This window comes from Hoplias malabaricus, chromosome Y (genome assembly GCF_029633855.1).
Source record: "Hoplias malabaricus isolate fHopMal1 chromosome Y, fHopMal1.hap1, whole genome shotgun sequence".
NCBI classification, from domain to species: domain Eukaryota; kingdom Metazoa; phylum Chordata; class Actinopteri; order Characiformes; family Erythrinidae; genus Hoplias; species Hoplias malabaricus.
In genome coordinates this window covers 52,363,262-52,380,060 of record NC_089820.1, presented here as the reverse complement: position 1 = coordinate 52,380,060, position 16,799 = coordinate 52,363,262, and positions in this window count along the sequence as shown.

Sequence of the window (16,799 nt, the reverse complement as noted above, 5' to 3'; positions counted from 1 at the left end):
GTAGCCCTTATCCAGTTCAGGTTTGCGGTGGGTCCAGAGCCTACCTGGAATCATTGGGCACAAGGCGGGAATACACCCTGGAGGTGGCACCAGTCCTTCACAGGGCAACGCAGACACACACACACATTCACTCACTCACACCTGCGGACACTTTTGAGTTGTCAATCCACCTACCAGCATGTGTTTTTGGACCGTGGGAGGAAACCGGAGCACCCGGAGGAAACCCATGTGGACACAGGGAGAACACACCACACTCCTCACAGACAGTCACCCGGAGTGGGACTTAAACCCACAACCTCCAGGTCCCTGGAGCTGTGTGACTGCGACACTACCTGCTGTGCCACCGTGCCGCCAATTTTATTTCAAAATAATTGAATTTAATTTGATAAGGGTCATATTGGTAGAGTCATATCGTTTGGTCAGTGGGTCTTAATGCCTACCTCCATTGCTCAGAGGAAGGGCAACTGGTGAGTCGGTGACAGTCTCACTGCAAGGGCAAAGTTTACCTCATCTCATCTGATCCACAACTGATATATTGTAGCAAAAATGGCTGAAAAACCTCAAGCTGGTTCTGATATAAAGTCATTAGAACACACAGTGCATCACAGCTTGTGCTAGTTCTTCAGTGGGACTGGACCAGTCGGATCACACATCACTGATCCTTGAGCCCTGACCCTCCAGACGACTCTTAGGGTGTCCTTCCTTGGAAGCTTTAGATAAATAACAACTACTGCTTATCAGGAACACCCCACAAGAGCTGCCAATACAGGGATGCTTTGACCAAAACATCATGGCACATGTCAAAGCGGCTCAGATCCCAATTGTTCCTGCTTCTAACATCAAATTCAAGAACTGACTGTTCCCTTGCTGTAATATATAATCCCACCTCTTGACAGCTGGCATATTAATGAGAAAATAAAAGTTATTCATGTCACTTGTCAGTGGTTTTAAACTTGTGGCTGACTGGTGTATATAGGTCATTTTACAACAGTCTTTGATGCAAATAGTGTCATCTGTAATTTTTTTCTTCAAATATGCATAAAGCACTGGCAGCTCACAAAAAAAAGTTATTATTTGTATGACATACAACCTGACATCAAAGTTCAACTGATGCTCATTCATCAGTGCTAGCGTAGCTGCTAATTAAACTCATAATAATGAGTCCTGCATTTTTTATGAAATGTGATTTAAGCTAATTAGCGAGTGTGGTAGCCAGCTATCAGGCTGGTTAGTCATGTAAGTCAACAAGCCATCAGCCAGGTTCAGCTTGTGCTAATGACTGGTTAATTCCTCAGCTGTTTTTAGCTCTTTACAGTCACAAGCATTCTTCCATAGAGAGCAGCAAATGTGTTTTTTTTTTTGTTTTGTTTTGTTATTTTATTATTATGTTACACACAGGGCGGCACGGTGGCGCAGCAGGTAGTGTCACAGTCACACAGTTCCAGGGACCTGGAGGTTGTAGGTTTGATTCCCGTTCCAGGTGACTGTCTGTGAGGAGTTGGTGTGTTCTCCCCGTGTCCGCGTGGGTTTCCTCCGGGTGCTCCGGTTTCCTCCCACAGTCCAAAAACAGGTGGATTGGCGACTCCAAAGTGTCCATAGGTGTGAGTGAATGTGTGACTGTGTGTGTTGCCCTGTGAAGGACTGGCGCCCCCTCCAGGGTGTATTCCTGCCTTGCGCCCAATTATTCCAGGTATGCTCTGGCCCCACCGTGACCCTGAATTGGATAAGCGGTTACAGATAATGAATGAATGAATTAATTAATTAATTAATGAATATTACACACACATACATGCTTTTGAGGTTTGAGTTTGCCAAGAGAATTGTTGATATCCCTTTTAATAAAAAAGACATTAGTTACTTAAAAAACTATTGGTGGAAATATTTTTTAACTAGTATTTTTACATAATTGCAGCATTTTACATAAAAACCATACTACATTGCACCCAAGTATTAATTTGTTTGTTTATAATACACCTCACTGAAGAATCATGTTTAAAAAATTTGCTATGATTTGATTCCATATGACATGATGTGTCATAAGTGCTCTGTTAGTTAAAACTTTTGCTGTGCAGTGTGTGTGTGTGTGTGTGTGTGTGTGTGTGTGTGTGTGTGTGTGTGTGTGACAGAAAGAGAAAGAGCTGGATGTTCAGAGTTCACAGGTGAGGAGGAGCTGTTGTACTGATGTCATGTGTGATGCTGCCCTGGTCTAAGTTGCCAGATAGAGAATGAAAACCCTCATTATATCAAGGAGCTTGTGGATCAGCTGTCAGTGGTCTGCAGCCAGACTGAAGGCTAGCCCACCTGAAAGCCAATTACTTTTGTTGCATTTTTCCTGGCCTATTTTCATAAATATGTAATTCTTATAAGATAGTCCTACACATAAAGCCCTCCACACTGGGCCCATGTAGTATGCCACTAATTATGTTTAATTTTTCATCTGCGGGGCTGGGTGTGCATGTGAGGAGAGAAGGAAATGAGAGAGAGAGAGAGAGAGAGAGAGAGAGAGAGAGAGAGAGAGAGAGAGAGAGAGAGAGAGAGAGAGAGAGAGAGAGAGATGGTTGATGATGCTCAATTATTTCATTTATTCTCATTACAGTCCATGTCAGTTTGTTTCCTTAACGGATTCAGGGTCAGTGGCTGAACAGGCCTAGCCTCAGAAACACACACACACACACACACACACACACACACAACCACAAATATTCAATATGCCTCTATCATTAAAGAGACGTACTCCTGGGTAGAGATAATGAGACGGAGGGTGGGGTACATGCTGTAGAGATAACCAAGAAGCAATGGGTGGGTAAACAAATGTGGTAGAAATAGTTTTCACTGAAGATAAACATACCAAAATCGCATCAGCCCAGCCAAAACATTCAGAGATTTATAGTTCTCTTTGTTGCACATGTTGCATCAGTAGGTATTTCCTTAACAAAAATATCAACATTTTACTACCTCTTACCTCTTTTTGTGCAATAACCAATTTATTTATGTATTGAATATATGTAAATATATATATATATATATATCTTGGCCTAATAACACAGTTCAAAAATATCCCTCTATAGAGTGGTCTTAAATTTGCTAAAGCAGACCATGAAAACAAACATAATATTTTCAATCTACAAATTGTTTGAAAATTTTTTGCTTTGGAGCTGTGCATTATGTAACACTACACTTCACATTGTCCGATCTATGACAAAGGTTTTGAAGTTTTGCACTTACTTCAAATGATACTGCATCACAAATACATGCCAAGTCAAAAACATAAAAGGACAATGCAAGACTAATTTAACTAAGCCCTTACCTTCCTTGACAGCTTTTAAGCAATCCTTCTGTCTATAAATATTCATTCATAAAGAGATGTGCTAGTGCTAACTGGTTACTTAAGCTAGCTTCTTACTCATCACCAGCACTTTCATTGGCTGTTTCATGATACTTATTTCACAAAGCTGAAACACTTGGCATGGTTTTAAACTATTACCTGAAGCCCTTGCATTAGGCAAAGCAATTGAAATTAAGTTCATTGGAAGTTTAAACTGCCTCCATCATTTCTGTTCATTCAGGAGCTCTGTGTGTTTTAAAGTGGGATGTTTAAGTATGAAGCTCACTGTAGTTTGTTTGGGGGTGAAGATATACTTGCCTGTAAGTTTGAATTACCACCAAAACTCATTTGTAAGTCAAGCTGCTTCATTTGTAGCCCTTTAGGTATGTGTTTACTTTTATGCAGTTAGCGGTCTCCTAATCCACAAGTTACTGGGGAGTCTGATACTTACAGTGCACTAATCTGGCCTCACTCTCAGGATTCTGCCAGTTTCAATCTGATTGGCTCTCTGTATATCCGCATATACGCACTTCCTTTTGTCCTCGCTCTTAATCATATAGACTGCCTCCTTCTACATGGCATGCCAAAATAACAAACTTATGATGGGTACTTTTGCGTGTTAGTCAAATTACATTTGCTGCAGTAGTAGGCAGTTATTGGCCGTGTTAAGTGGCAAAAGGCACCAGTCTACACCTAAAGAATCTGGGAGCAAATAATGTATAGGCAATGCATAGAATCTACATTGTTTCCCTTTTGCAAGTTAGTAATGTTTCTTTCTCAAAAACTAGTATGGTCTGGATTTATCAATCTATGAGTTCATCAGTCAGTGAGTCAGTCAAACAGTGAGGGAATGAGTCAGTAAGTCAGTGAGTCATTCAGTCAGTGAATCGGGCAATCAGTGAGTGAGTGAATCAGTATGTCAGTGAGTGAGTCTGTCAGTCAGTCAGTGAGTCCATAAAGTGAAATACATGGACAGTGTTTGGCCAGAAGTGATTTGACAGTAACAACAAGGTGAAATATTAAAACATGTAATGTTCATGTAAAAACCTTGCCTCTGCTTTAATTCCCAGGCTCGGATCACTTCTCTCCTGGCGTAGCTGGGCTGCATGGCTCAAAGACTAATGACTGATGAGCTCTGATGGCATCTCAGTGTGAGTAGGAGATGGCTGAAGTGGCGTGGGTCAGCCTCCTGTTTAAAACTGCCTCCTGTCCGCCCGTCAGCCAGAGGGGACGACAGCTCCAGCATTCATCACCATTAGGCCTAATTAATAAAGCCTGCAGCGCTCATCAAGAGAGAAAACAGCAAAGAGTCCAATCTCACCCCATCCAAGTCCAAGGCCTGACAGCCGCCGTGGATTTACACCCGGTGTGGTAGGTGTCTGTGTGTGTCTGTGTGTTTGTGTGTGTGTAATATGAGCTCTCTCACTCTGTTAATTTTGTGTGCTAGTAGGTATCAGCATATGTGTGTAACTTGTTGTGTGTGTGTGAGTGTGTGTGTGTGTTATCCCAAGTCCCCTCTTCGTCTGCTGGGTATTGACAGCCTTGACAGCACGTTGATTATCAGACCCACAGGAAGCGCAGGCCTGTCGGCCGTCAGGTGTGTGTGAGAGACGACTCTGCCCTTAGAGTGATGAGACAATCTTACGAGGGAAAAGAAAGAGAGAGAGAGAGAGAGAGAGAGAGAGAGAGAGAGAGAGAGAGAGATGGAGGGAGGGAGGTTAAGGGTTGTCATGGCCATCAGGATCATGACAATAAGCTGTCTGGTGTGAAAGAGACAGGCAGGTCCAGGATCAGGATCAGATTAACAATCACACTGACCTCCAGTTGGGCTGCAACTGGAATAGAGCACACTGATACCCAACACACTGAGAATCCACATCATTATATAGACCAGTGCTGCTCACATCAGGCCCTCAGCGATAATGACACATCTCCAGGCCTCATTTTATGTTAATTATGGCATTACAGCTTAGAGCTCCATTTTGGAGTGCTCCACTGCAAATGCTTTTATCTTTTATGAACTTTCAATCAGGGCTGAGGAAGAGAAAGTGGCCAGTGCTGCCAGATTTATATAGGAGTGGCTGATAGTAGGGCTGTGCATGATAACTCAGTTAAGGGTATGAGGTGTCAGTTTTCATGTAGTGTAATCGTTATTTGAATATTAGGTATGCTTAATCATAAGTTGAGGGAACCAAAAAACAAAATAGAAGCCAATAGTTCAATGAGCTGATTTATGATTTAATCTGCCTGTAAAATGTAACATGATTTTCAAGAAGAAAGAAAGTTAGTATACAGAACTTTTCATTTTTACCCTAATATACCTTCCTTAACCCTTATGGATACTCAAATAATAAGCCAGAACGTACTGTACATCCACAGATTTTTTTAAGATAATTAAAATCTCAGTGTACATACAAAGATAAAGTCTAAAGGTAAGTCAAGTCAGTTAGCCAGTGCATATAGAGTATATAGTCATCAACACAAACCCTCAGCGGTGATGCTACTGTAGTGCCTCCCTCTCTGCACTGAGCTGTCTGTTGATGTGCTGAGCGGATGATCACCTGTGAGAAGAGAGTAAAGAGGGCAGGGAGTTTTGTGCTTCACCACAATGTGTTTATCAACCCATAGAGTTATGGAGTGGACTGAGAGACAGATCTTGAGTGCTCTCATGGTCTGCAAGATGATTTCTGAACTGTCGTAGTGGCTTCTTTTCAGTTGTTTGTAAGTATATGTCATTTTTAGTTTTATAAGGGTACAAATGAGAAATGATACCAAAATGAATATTTTGCCATGGTGCAAATGATATGTATTGGTTCAAAAAGCATGATATATCAAAATATCATACTAATGACCATTTGGACAGCCAATTGGGAGCTGTTTAAACCCCCCCACACACATATATATATGTAAAGGCCCCTCTGACCGATGCTTGGCATTGAGCCTGGTAAAAGGGAGACCTAGCTTGGTGAGATCATCCCATTTAATTTCATTGTGTTCTAAGGAGAGATCAGAGAATAAACCAGTGCACAGTCTAATGTTTGTTTTCACAATGGGTAAAACAGATTTTACTCATCTTTAAAGTCTATATAAAAAGTTTTGTATATTAAGTGTAATTAAGCATGATTTGCTGTTTCAGAGGCAAGACACCATGGAGTATAAGAGATCTCTTCATGGCTAATCATGCTTTCTTCTATCTCCTTGTGTCTTTTAGTCTGTCTTTCTGGCACTCTTTCTCTCTCCTCCACTTCCCTTTACTGCTGAAGGGTATCAGTCGATATTCTCTCTCTCTCTCTCTCTCTCTCTCTCTCTCTCTCTCTCTCTCTCTCTCTCTCTCTCTCTCTCTGTGAGCTGAGGCTACAGATGAATGATTGCCTGGGCTGAAAGTACATGTTTCTCAAGGACCTCTGATGGGCGGCGATAATAAAAATGATGTCGCTGCTGGAGGAACTGTTTTCCTGGCCCCTCCCCTGTCATAATCACAGTCCTCCCTGGCCCATTATCCCGGTCACCACGACACCCGAGCAGCCACTGCTGGACAGAACAGAACAGCACAGTATGCCTCAATACTTACTGCACAGTGCAACAGTCCAATATATCTATCTATCTATCTATCTATCTATCTATCTATCTATATATATATATATTATATATCTATATATATAAACTAATTGTTTTTAATAATAGTAGTATTGTACAATATATGACATGGAATATGGATTGTACAACTTGTGGTTTATTTTCTTATTTAGTGATAATCGTTGATTTTTTTTAACTCCCAGAAAGAAAAGCTTCCAGTTTTTAAAAAGAAAAGAAAAATCAAACAGCATTTTTCAGTGCTGGATAAAGTATTGGCATCATGTTTACTCGATAAAAATTTAGATTACATCAATGTGCTTTTGTTGTGAAAAGCACACTGAACTCATGTTTATAGCATACTCTAATAGGCTTCAGCTATAAAGTCATTGATTCTGTGATTGCTCAATTGCATTCTAATATGTTGTAATTGGAATACCTCTGAGGACTGAGCTCAGACCTGCTCCTATTGTATCCCATAACACAAGAAAAACAACAATCAGACATTAGAATAAATTACTACCAGACGTTGTTCCACTGATCTTCTCATCAACCCAGTGAAAAGTTACGCAAAGCGATTTCCAGCCGAGCTTTTCCCTTTGCCTGAAAGCAAAATGCTAATCAACAAGCTTCACAGCTGTGGAGCTGAAATCTGCAGAAGTTGATATTCAGGTCCAGGTCATACCCCACTTCAACCTCAGTCTACATTACTGGTATCATACTGGAGGCCAAAAGGAAACTACATGATTGGGTTATTTTGCTTGAATTTCTCTTGATTTTGTGTAGTTCAGATATAGCTAAATAGACCATAGGTTTGCAGTTAGTTCCCTGCCTAAATTCCTGTTTGCAATGTTGCATTGACCAACTATGATGTTAAAAATGCTTTTGGGCTCTAACTGCTGGATTTGAAGTGTTGCCTTAAAAAATAAGATACAAAATGTCACAAATGTGCAACACTCACTTCTTTTAAAACCTCCACTAGAAAACAATAAATGTTCAAATTCTGTGCCTGTGTCAGTTCGCTAAGAAAAAGAAATCTTTCCCCCATCCTAGGTCATGCAGGCACATTACCATCAAAGGGACCAGAACATGTAGCTCTGTGAATCTAATTTACAGTATTCACTGTTCATGTGGGTTGCTCTATGTGGGTGAATCCACTAGAGAGTTCTACACATGGATGTGTGAATGTAGAAGTACTATTTCTTGTCAGTCTTGTCCAGCTGCAAATCATTTCATAGAAAGAAGTTAACTGATCACAGCATCTGTATGAAGGCATTTTTGACAGTCAGGCATTACATTTGATTTGCTTCTCTTTTCTACTCTTTTCTACTTCTATGCATGTTAAATGTTTGATGCAAGATTAGTATTTAGCTAAATCACAAAAGACTTAGATGCCTGATTGTCTTTTCTTTATTACATGGTCTATAAGGGGCAGCACGGTGGCACGGCAGGTAGTACAGCAATCACAGAGCTCCAGGGACCTGGAGGTTGTGGGTTCTAGTCCCGCTCCAGGTGACTGTCTGTGAGGAGTGTGGTGTGTTCGCCCTGTGTCTGTGTGGGTTTCCTCCGGGTGCTCCGGTTCCCTCCCACGGTCCAAAAACGTGGACATGTTGGTAGGTGGATTGGCGACTCAAAAGTGTCCGTAAGTGTGAATGAATGTGTGAGTGTATGTGTTGCCCTGTGAAGGACTGGCGTCCCCTCCAGGGTGTATTCCTGCCTTGCGCCCAATGATTCCAGGTAGGCTCTGGACCCACCGTGACCCTGAACTAGATATTCGGTTACAGATAATGAATTAATGAATGAAAATAGTCTAAGCTATGCTTGTCTTACCTCACTCTGGATTGTTTGTTTGTTTGAGGTAGGCCATTATTTTAATGTTCTTTTTCTTCGACTCTGTGTACATAGTGTACCTAGTGCTTAGTATTAATTATCAGTACCAGGCATGGGTCCAGGTTTGTTTCAAACTGTGAAATGAAGAAGCAGAGATGGAAATTAAGGGTGATTTTTAATTATACATTTTTTGCATTTCTGTAATCCTTTACTAAAGAGTGTTTTGACCAAACTGTCCGTGTGATTGCAGATATTTCACAGGCAAAAGCTTAATTTGATTAGAGATTTTGTTTGTGGCGTGTGAGTATCTCTCTTGAATCCCATAATTTTGCCTTTATCAGTGAGCAAAATAACATCAAGACCAACGTATAATATTGTAAGTAAACTGTAAAGTAGTTTTGATTTAGATTCCATTTTGTTTTAAAATGCAATGTCCAAATATGATTGGATTTGTGAAAATACCATGTGAAATAAAAAGTTTTATTAAGAGGTTTAACCATTCAACCTCTACTCAACTAAGAAAGTGTAAGGGTAGAGATATACTTGCTGTTTGGTAATGCGTTTGCATAGACAACTTTGTGCATCATGACCATAACTGTTCACACACTTGCCTGTGTCCTATGCTTGTAACTAGAGGATTCCACCACAGGGCAAACCAGAGAAAGACACAGGTTTTTCAAAACGTTCTGCCATTGTGATGCTGTTGATTGCCTGCTCTGCCCCTACCATTTATGTATGTACTGCACCTTGCTTACCTGTAGCATTTATTGTCTGAAGACGTGCACGACCTATGAACCAAATGGACGCAGGATATGTGAGGCAGGTGTTATGAGTACGCAAATTACTAGTTAACATCAAATATATACATACCCTAACACTAGATACTGGAACATTTCTTTGTGGAATATAATGGCATTCAGCCACAAGAACAACAGTGAGGTCCACTACTGATGTTGCTTCTCTCCAAGGATAGGGTGGAGGTTCCTTCCTCTGATGGACTGTGAAAAATGTTTTTTTAGGGGCATGATTGTCATTTGAGTTGTGAAAGGTCCCAGGTTCAAATCCTGGATGAGCCCCCGACAGGATTGAAGTGAGAAAATTTGTGGGATTTTTTTTTTTTTTTCAGCTTACCTAGACGGGCTGTAACATAAATTGAGGGCTCATCTATTGTGGTTGCGGTCTGTCAGCCTAACACTGGGGGAGCTTAAATTCTTTAGTCAATGGCATTCGGCCATTAGATTCATGTATAGCTGCTTCAAAATGTCCCATTTTATTTCAACTTTTTCTATGGTTATTATAAAAGCTGTGCACATATAACCATTTGTAAAGGGAGTTCTGTAAATGTTAGAACACAGTGTATAAAATGTATGTCACGCATGTGGTTGTGTGTGTGTGAACATCCATTTGTGCATAGTGTATAGAAATGTAGTATGCAGATCTAGCTTTCGGAAACAGTAGCACTGGAGAGAGCATGTCTCTGAGGAGAATAGAAGCAGGTCAGTTTAGCAAAGAGAGCGAGAGGGAGAGGGAGTGCTAGAGAGAGACCGACAATGGGTAAGTGTATAGCTGAGCAGGACTCCAGGTCCATAGAGGATTGAGCTGGCAGAAGAGGGTTCACTGCAGAGCGATGTGGGACTAAACGCCAAATGTGCCAGCTCTCCTTTCGAGCTTGGAGGTCAAGCGTCCCACTGAGGCTCTTTCACAGAGGGCAAAGTTCTCCTTAAATACTGTCTCACAGCCAGACTCCGGCTGGCCCCCTGCCTCTCTACACCGCCTACACATGTGTCGGCATGCTTCTGACTGCTCCCTCCCTTCAGACCCTGCCTTGAGTTCCTGGCTGTAGTGCAGTGCCTGGGTCTGTGCACCAACCAACTGGCCGCAGTCCACTCCATCTGAAGCAAAAAGTGCTGCTCATAATCCATGTCCAATTGCATTCATAGAACACTTGAATACAAATAATCATACAAAAGGTCACACTTTATATTGTGATTTCTTTTCCTGAGACAAGAATATCACAGTATTTAAGGTATGCTGTTTTAAAGGCACATATATTGCAATGGTAAACAGTGGCTTCCGAGGCTTGTCAGTCAGAGCAATTTGTGCATGTGAGGAACATTGTATGTCCAGGAGCCAGATGGCTTTGTAGAGCTCTATGATTGGAACTGTGTCGAGGCCAAAATGCAGCAAGTTCTCTCCAAATAAATTCTGCCACTTGACAATGACATGTGCACATACAGCTTGCATAATCTTGGAAAATGAAATTAAATGGGATGCTCTGGAGTGACTGCACACAGGTTTAAAGTCACTATGCTCAATGCCAAGCACTGGTTAGACCCAGTATATTAAGAATGAGTTGGAATGGTGTTTGTGGTCATCTAACCTGAGTACCTGACCTCACGCGGGTGCTCTTTATTTTCTAAACATTGTACAAACAGTATCTTTGCAGAAATGCCAACACAGATGTGTAAGTCAGCCTTTTATCTGCTACTGAGCTTAATCTGCACTTAAGAATGCATTCAAAGTCAATACCCAGTCATGAGGTGGAATAGTGACTCTTAACACAAGGCTGTGTATCTGGCTTTATGATACCATCCCACGAACAGGAGCTGGGGAAACAAACATTTTAGTTATTAGCATTTTTTCAATTATGCATAAGACAGAGATATGCACATTAAAAAGATGAAACTCAAATGCTCATTAAATTTACATAGAATGGCATCTAAACAGTGTGGGGTGTGCGTGCGAGTCGTTTTAATGGACTCTGATAAAACCGCATTAAAAATCAAGAGCTAGAGTATCAGTGTTCACAGAATCACACTTTATCTCGCACCATCACCCTTCAAAAGCCAAATTAATATAATTGACTTTTAATTAATCCCCTTGATATTTGCATCAGCACATCTTAGCAACAGGTGTTCTGTTTTGAGCCTATGCATTATTAAAGGCCTATTAAAACAGTGGGTGATTAAGGTGCCCATGTCTCTGCTTGTGTGTCACATCATAATGGCAAAAGCAAGAAAAGCACTGGTGTTTTCTTTTTTTTTTTCTTTCTTTTTTTAAATGTTTCCTTTGCTCTTGTCCCAGCGGTGGGTGGGAGATGGGAACAAAAGGGCAGGCATTGTTTTAGCAGCTGAAGGGCATAGCTGCACTACAGCAAACAAGTGATTCCTAATCTGAAGATTTCTTACTTTATATTCATATTTTCGATTTGTGAAATGCTCTTAGTGATGTGTCAAACTTTTAGTTCTACCCTTTGTTTAACACTGCTAGGTCCCTTCTTACAACTGATCAATTTCTCAGTATAAAATGAGCAAGGAATGTCAGCTGTGGACTTCAAGCTATCAGTATAAACCTACTGAGGGTGTATTTATTATGACTGTAAATTTAAAATACATTTTTGCTATCTATTTGCATTTGAAAAAGGACAAACAGTATTTTAGACATTTTTCAATATGACACAGATAGAACAGACATAGAAGTACAGGTCTGACAGCACACAATATACACACAATTAATTGTGTAAATAAAAGGTAAGTGAGTATATTATTCAATCTATAATCTAAATTGTTATTTTAGGTTATAAAAACATATCTTTAAAACATCAACCAAAAAGTAACTTGTGTTACAAATAAAGTTAAATAAATAAATAAATAAATAAATAAATAAATACAAACCCCAGTGGAGACATAAGGGTGCATTTAACCATAAAAATAACATTTGATAAAGTACTACATTTATGATGTATAATATTGTTATCTTGTCAACATTATGGTGAATCTAAACTTTCAACAAAGCAAATGTCTCCTTTATTCATGTGTGCTGTCTTGAGGGAAACCTAACACCAACATTTACACACATTTCACCGTTTGACTGACGTGTCAGCATGAGTTGGACCATGCTGATGGATGTTGATACACAACCCTGAAGGCCTTGGAGACAGGCAGCCAAATGAAAAAAGTGAACAGTCATAATGCACTTAGGAAAGAGATGCTCCTAGCTGCCATTCTGAGTCATCCTGATGTGCCGAATGAGCTTGAGTCTTGTCTGTGTGCCCTTGGGTAGGTGATGCCAAAGAAAGAAAGAAAGAAAGAAAGAAAGCTAGAAGGAGGACAGGGTAGAGAAGAGCGGTGATGTGATGGGCATGTTTAAGCTCAGTGCCGACAGCTTTGTCAATAGCCCCAGGATGCCTCCCCGCCCTGCCGCATGCCTGTGATTGACAGCTGGCAGGTGGCAACTGAATGGAGATGTCAAAGCTGCTGCTGATCAGGTTTACTTTGGCGCTAATGTCAGAGGAGCTGGACGATTCAGCTACAAAAGGTGATCTCTTCTTTTATGAGCGATAGGAGCCTGCTGAGGCGCTAGCACCACAGCCGCAGCCATGTAGCCTCCCTGCACAGCAGGGTTCCTGCCTAACAATGCCATTCCTATGCGAGGATGGTCAGACGAGAGAGAGAGAGAGAGAGAGAGGAGGGAGAGAGGGAGGGAGGTAGAGAGTCCCAAATGAGTAGCACATGCAGAGTTGTGGTTTCTTAAGAAGAAGAAAGATGGCTTTTCACGTAATCTTGTTATGTCATGGAGAATGCAAAGATCATGTTCTCAGAATGTCAGAATGGCATTAGGACAAGTGAATATTTTTCTGACCTCAAATCTAATTTATAAGCAGCAAGCCTTAATGATTTGCCAGATTATTAGGTACTCAGATTTTGTGCTTCCTTTGGCCCATACTGGACCATGGTGTGTCATGTAGAAAGACCTGGGTTGTACGAGATGGCTATATATTTACTTTTTAAATATACTTTATTAAGAAATTCATACAAAACAGCTAAACATCACACTACTAACAAAGCCCATCACTGTGGACAGACCTTTTACCTGATACTGATGGTGTTTTATTTTCAGGAATTTACACAATAGGACACTGCTGTGAAGATCTGGTGGCATATCTGTGATATTAGTTACTTATACTAGATGTTTATTTCTGGATCACAGACTTCAGCTCATCTCAAATGTACTGAATGTACTGAGTTCTGTCTGTCCAGAAAACAAAAACAAAAAACTCCACACAGGGCTTTATACTCTTCTAGCTTGTGCTTGGAATTGGGCATGGGGACTTTGGGGTCATGGAGAGCTGTTCTAGAGCAGGGTTTTTCAAACATTTTTTAAAGCAACCCACACTGTGTCCATTAATTTTTAGCTAAACCCATGCAACACAAATCTGAAGTTTTGAGTACATTATAAAATGAAATTTAATTGATATTGGCATATTTAACAATATTCCATTCCTCCCTTTTGCCCCTTCCACTTAGCCATACCCCTCTGTTTTGCCTCAGGTAGGGGTTTCATTTTTGTCGAAAAAAGTGTTTTCTCTTTTAAGAATTATTGCATTAGTAGTTTAATATAGTTTTAATGTAGTAAAACATCACTCGTAGTATAGGGATATCTTGGTAGATAACTAGTAAATTTCCATTTCCACCTTAAATGATGAAGCAATTGCATTTTTGCCCTGGATGCTACTGCAGCAGTTAAGGTGGAACTGGAAATCTCAAAGTAAAAAAAAGCAGTAGAATGAGATTCAATTCAGCTTCATTTCACAGAAGAGTTAGAAGTGGCTGATATTATGACTGTTGAAAGCCTGTGAAGGCTTATGATGCCCTAAATTTACCTTAAGTCCAGCAGTGCTGGACTTTTGTGTACATTGTGTACATGTTCATTTTGTGTTTATGTGCCTGTTAAAATTCTTTTATTTTTATTTTTTCTTTTGGCTTGCATGGGTTGAAAAACCGGCTCTTGAGCATCCCGTTCTATACACAGTGCTTTTCTATGGGACTTATACACAGTGACTGAATGAAGATGTATAATAAAGACACAGAGAAAGAGTATGACCTCTAATGCTGTCTGAAAAGGAAACTTAAACTACTCTTCATGCACAACATGGCTGTGCTTTTGAAATATTAATTAAACTCTCTTAACCAAACAACAACTGGCTTTTTATCTTTTATCCTTTCTGAGAATCTTTGTTTTGATACCTCAAATGAGAAGCGGTTTTTCGGTTAATGACAGTAATTGGAACCGGAGACGTCTGCCTCCACTGGATGTGTTAACTTGTGTATAAATGAGTGCATAATTACATATTAATTATCGGTACTTAAGGAAGAGTTCGAGTTACATCTGTTTTAATTACCCTGGGTAATCATATGATAGCGCTCTTGCTTCACACTGTATGCAAATGGGAAGCAGGCTCCTTCGCTTTTCGGAAGGGAGTTTTAAAGGGAGCTAAATGGAGTTATGCGATGAAATCTCAAATCCAAGGGAAAAAAAAAATGCTATGGCAGATTGCTTTGCTTGTTGCTAATTTCCATTTGCACACTGATCCCTGCATGATTTTATGCTTAGCAATCACTTAAGGATGGTGCTTTGAAATGACTTGATTTAAATGTGTCAATCACTTCAACATGAATAACGTGTTACAGTGTGAAAATTCTGGCCCAAAGAACTAAACTGAGAGACAGAAATCGTGCTAGTGTAATATATCTTATTCATGAGCAATGATTGACACGTGCAGTGATTGACAATTTGAATTTGAATAATATAAATTCATGGAAACCTTTTATTTAATTTATATCGCATATAGGGAATATATTTATGTGTATGCCATATTTGTAATTATAAAATAATCATTTCTGATCATTGGATAAATACATATACATCGAAAATACATACAATTTATGTGTAGCTTATTTTACTGTCTCACATGGGACCATGTGCTTGTATGAGTTCATGCACACAGTGGCTAGTCATTGTCTAACATGTAGAGATTTCAAAGTGCAGATCAAAGCTGAGATCTGCTCAGAGCGGCATCCTGTAAAATAGAGCAGGCCTCTAACTGACATGACCTTTCATTGTGTGTAATGACCCTAAAGAGTAAAGGATTTCACACTGAGGCTGCAGGGAAACATTAGTAAAATTGAGGAAATAAATAAACAAAAATGCATTTTAAAAATGTACTTCTGATTTAAAGGTAATGTGTCTATTTTAGTTGAAACATGTCACAGTCTTACACATCTTAGACATACTTTACTGTGAATGACACATTTTGAAACTTTGGAAGTGTTTAAATACAACATCAAATTCTTGTTTCTTATTCGTAGTTTTCCATGACGAGTCCCCTTTAGTCACACACCTTTTACATTCTGAAGTCCACACTGCAGAATATTGTATGGAGAAGTAGAAGGAAGAGTGGGTGTTTTTTTTAAAGCTGAGACTCATTACTCATTTATTTTTTGTCCCTGAGCTGCTGTCTCCTGCTCTTTCCATTTGAGAAGTTGCTTTGATATTTTTTATTCACGCATTTAGGCCATTAATCAAATGTGGTGATGGGTGGGAGGGGATTAGATGGGGGCAGTAAGCACAATCTATAGCAGATCTTCAGTGGGGCTCAGATCTGTCTAAGCCTCCTCTACTTAACAGACACCACAACTTACTCAAAATTCACTAGAACCTGGGGAAAAAATAAGTAAATACATGAAATGCAAATACAAAATACTGTCGTTTCCATTCACTCCTCGAAATATGATAAAAATTAAAACATTAAATCTTAAGCGAAATCTGCACCATCCCACACACACCCACAATGACACTGACAGAAATAAAGACAGCTTTGCACCTAAACATCAATAAAAAGAGGCTGTGCTAAAAGCACATTTGAAATTCTTAGCAGCGGAGGGCCTCATTTGGGAAAGCTGAGGCCCTGCACTCTTAAAAGCCAGTGATATAAATCAGAGCGGCTGCTTGCTTACCCACAGACCTCTATAAAAATGACTGGGTGAGTGCAGTTCACCTTGAACACATTTTGAAGTCCTCTGAGTCAATACATGCTCATAACTATGGCTCTGATTGGTCATGACCACATAGCCAAGTATCAGGCATGGGTTTCGGTGCTTAGAAGGAGTAGATTATAACTGGCTGATGTTTAAGGTTTAAAATCAATAAGTAACATTAAATATACAAATTAATATATAAATAAAAATTAAACCTACATTTTCTAGAACATGCACATGAACTTTGATGATGG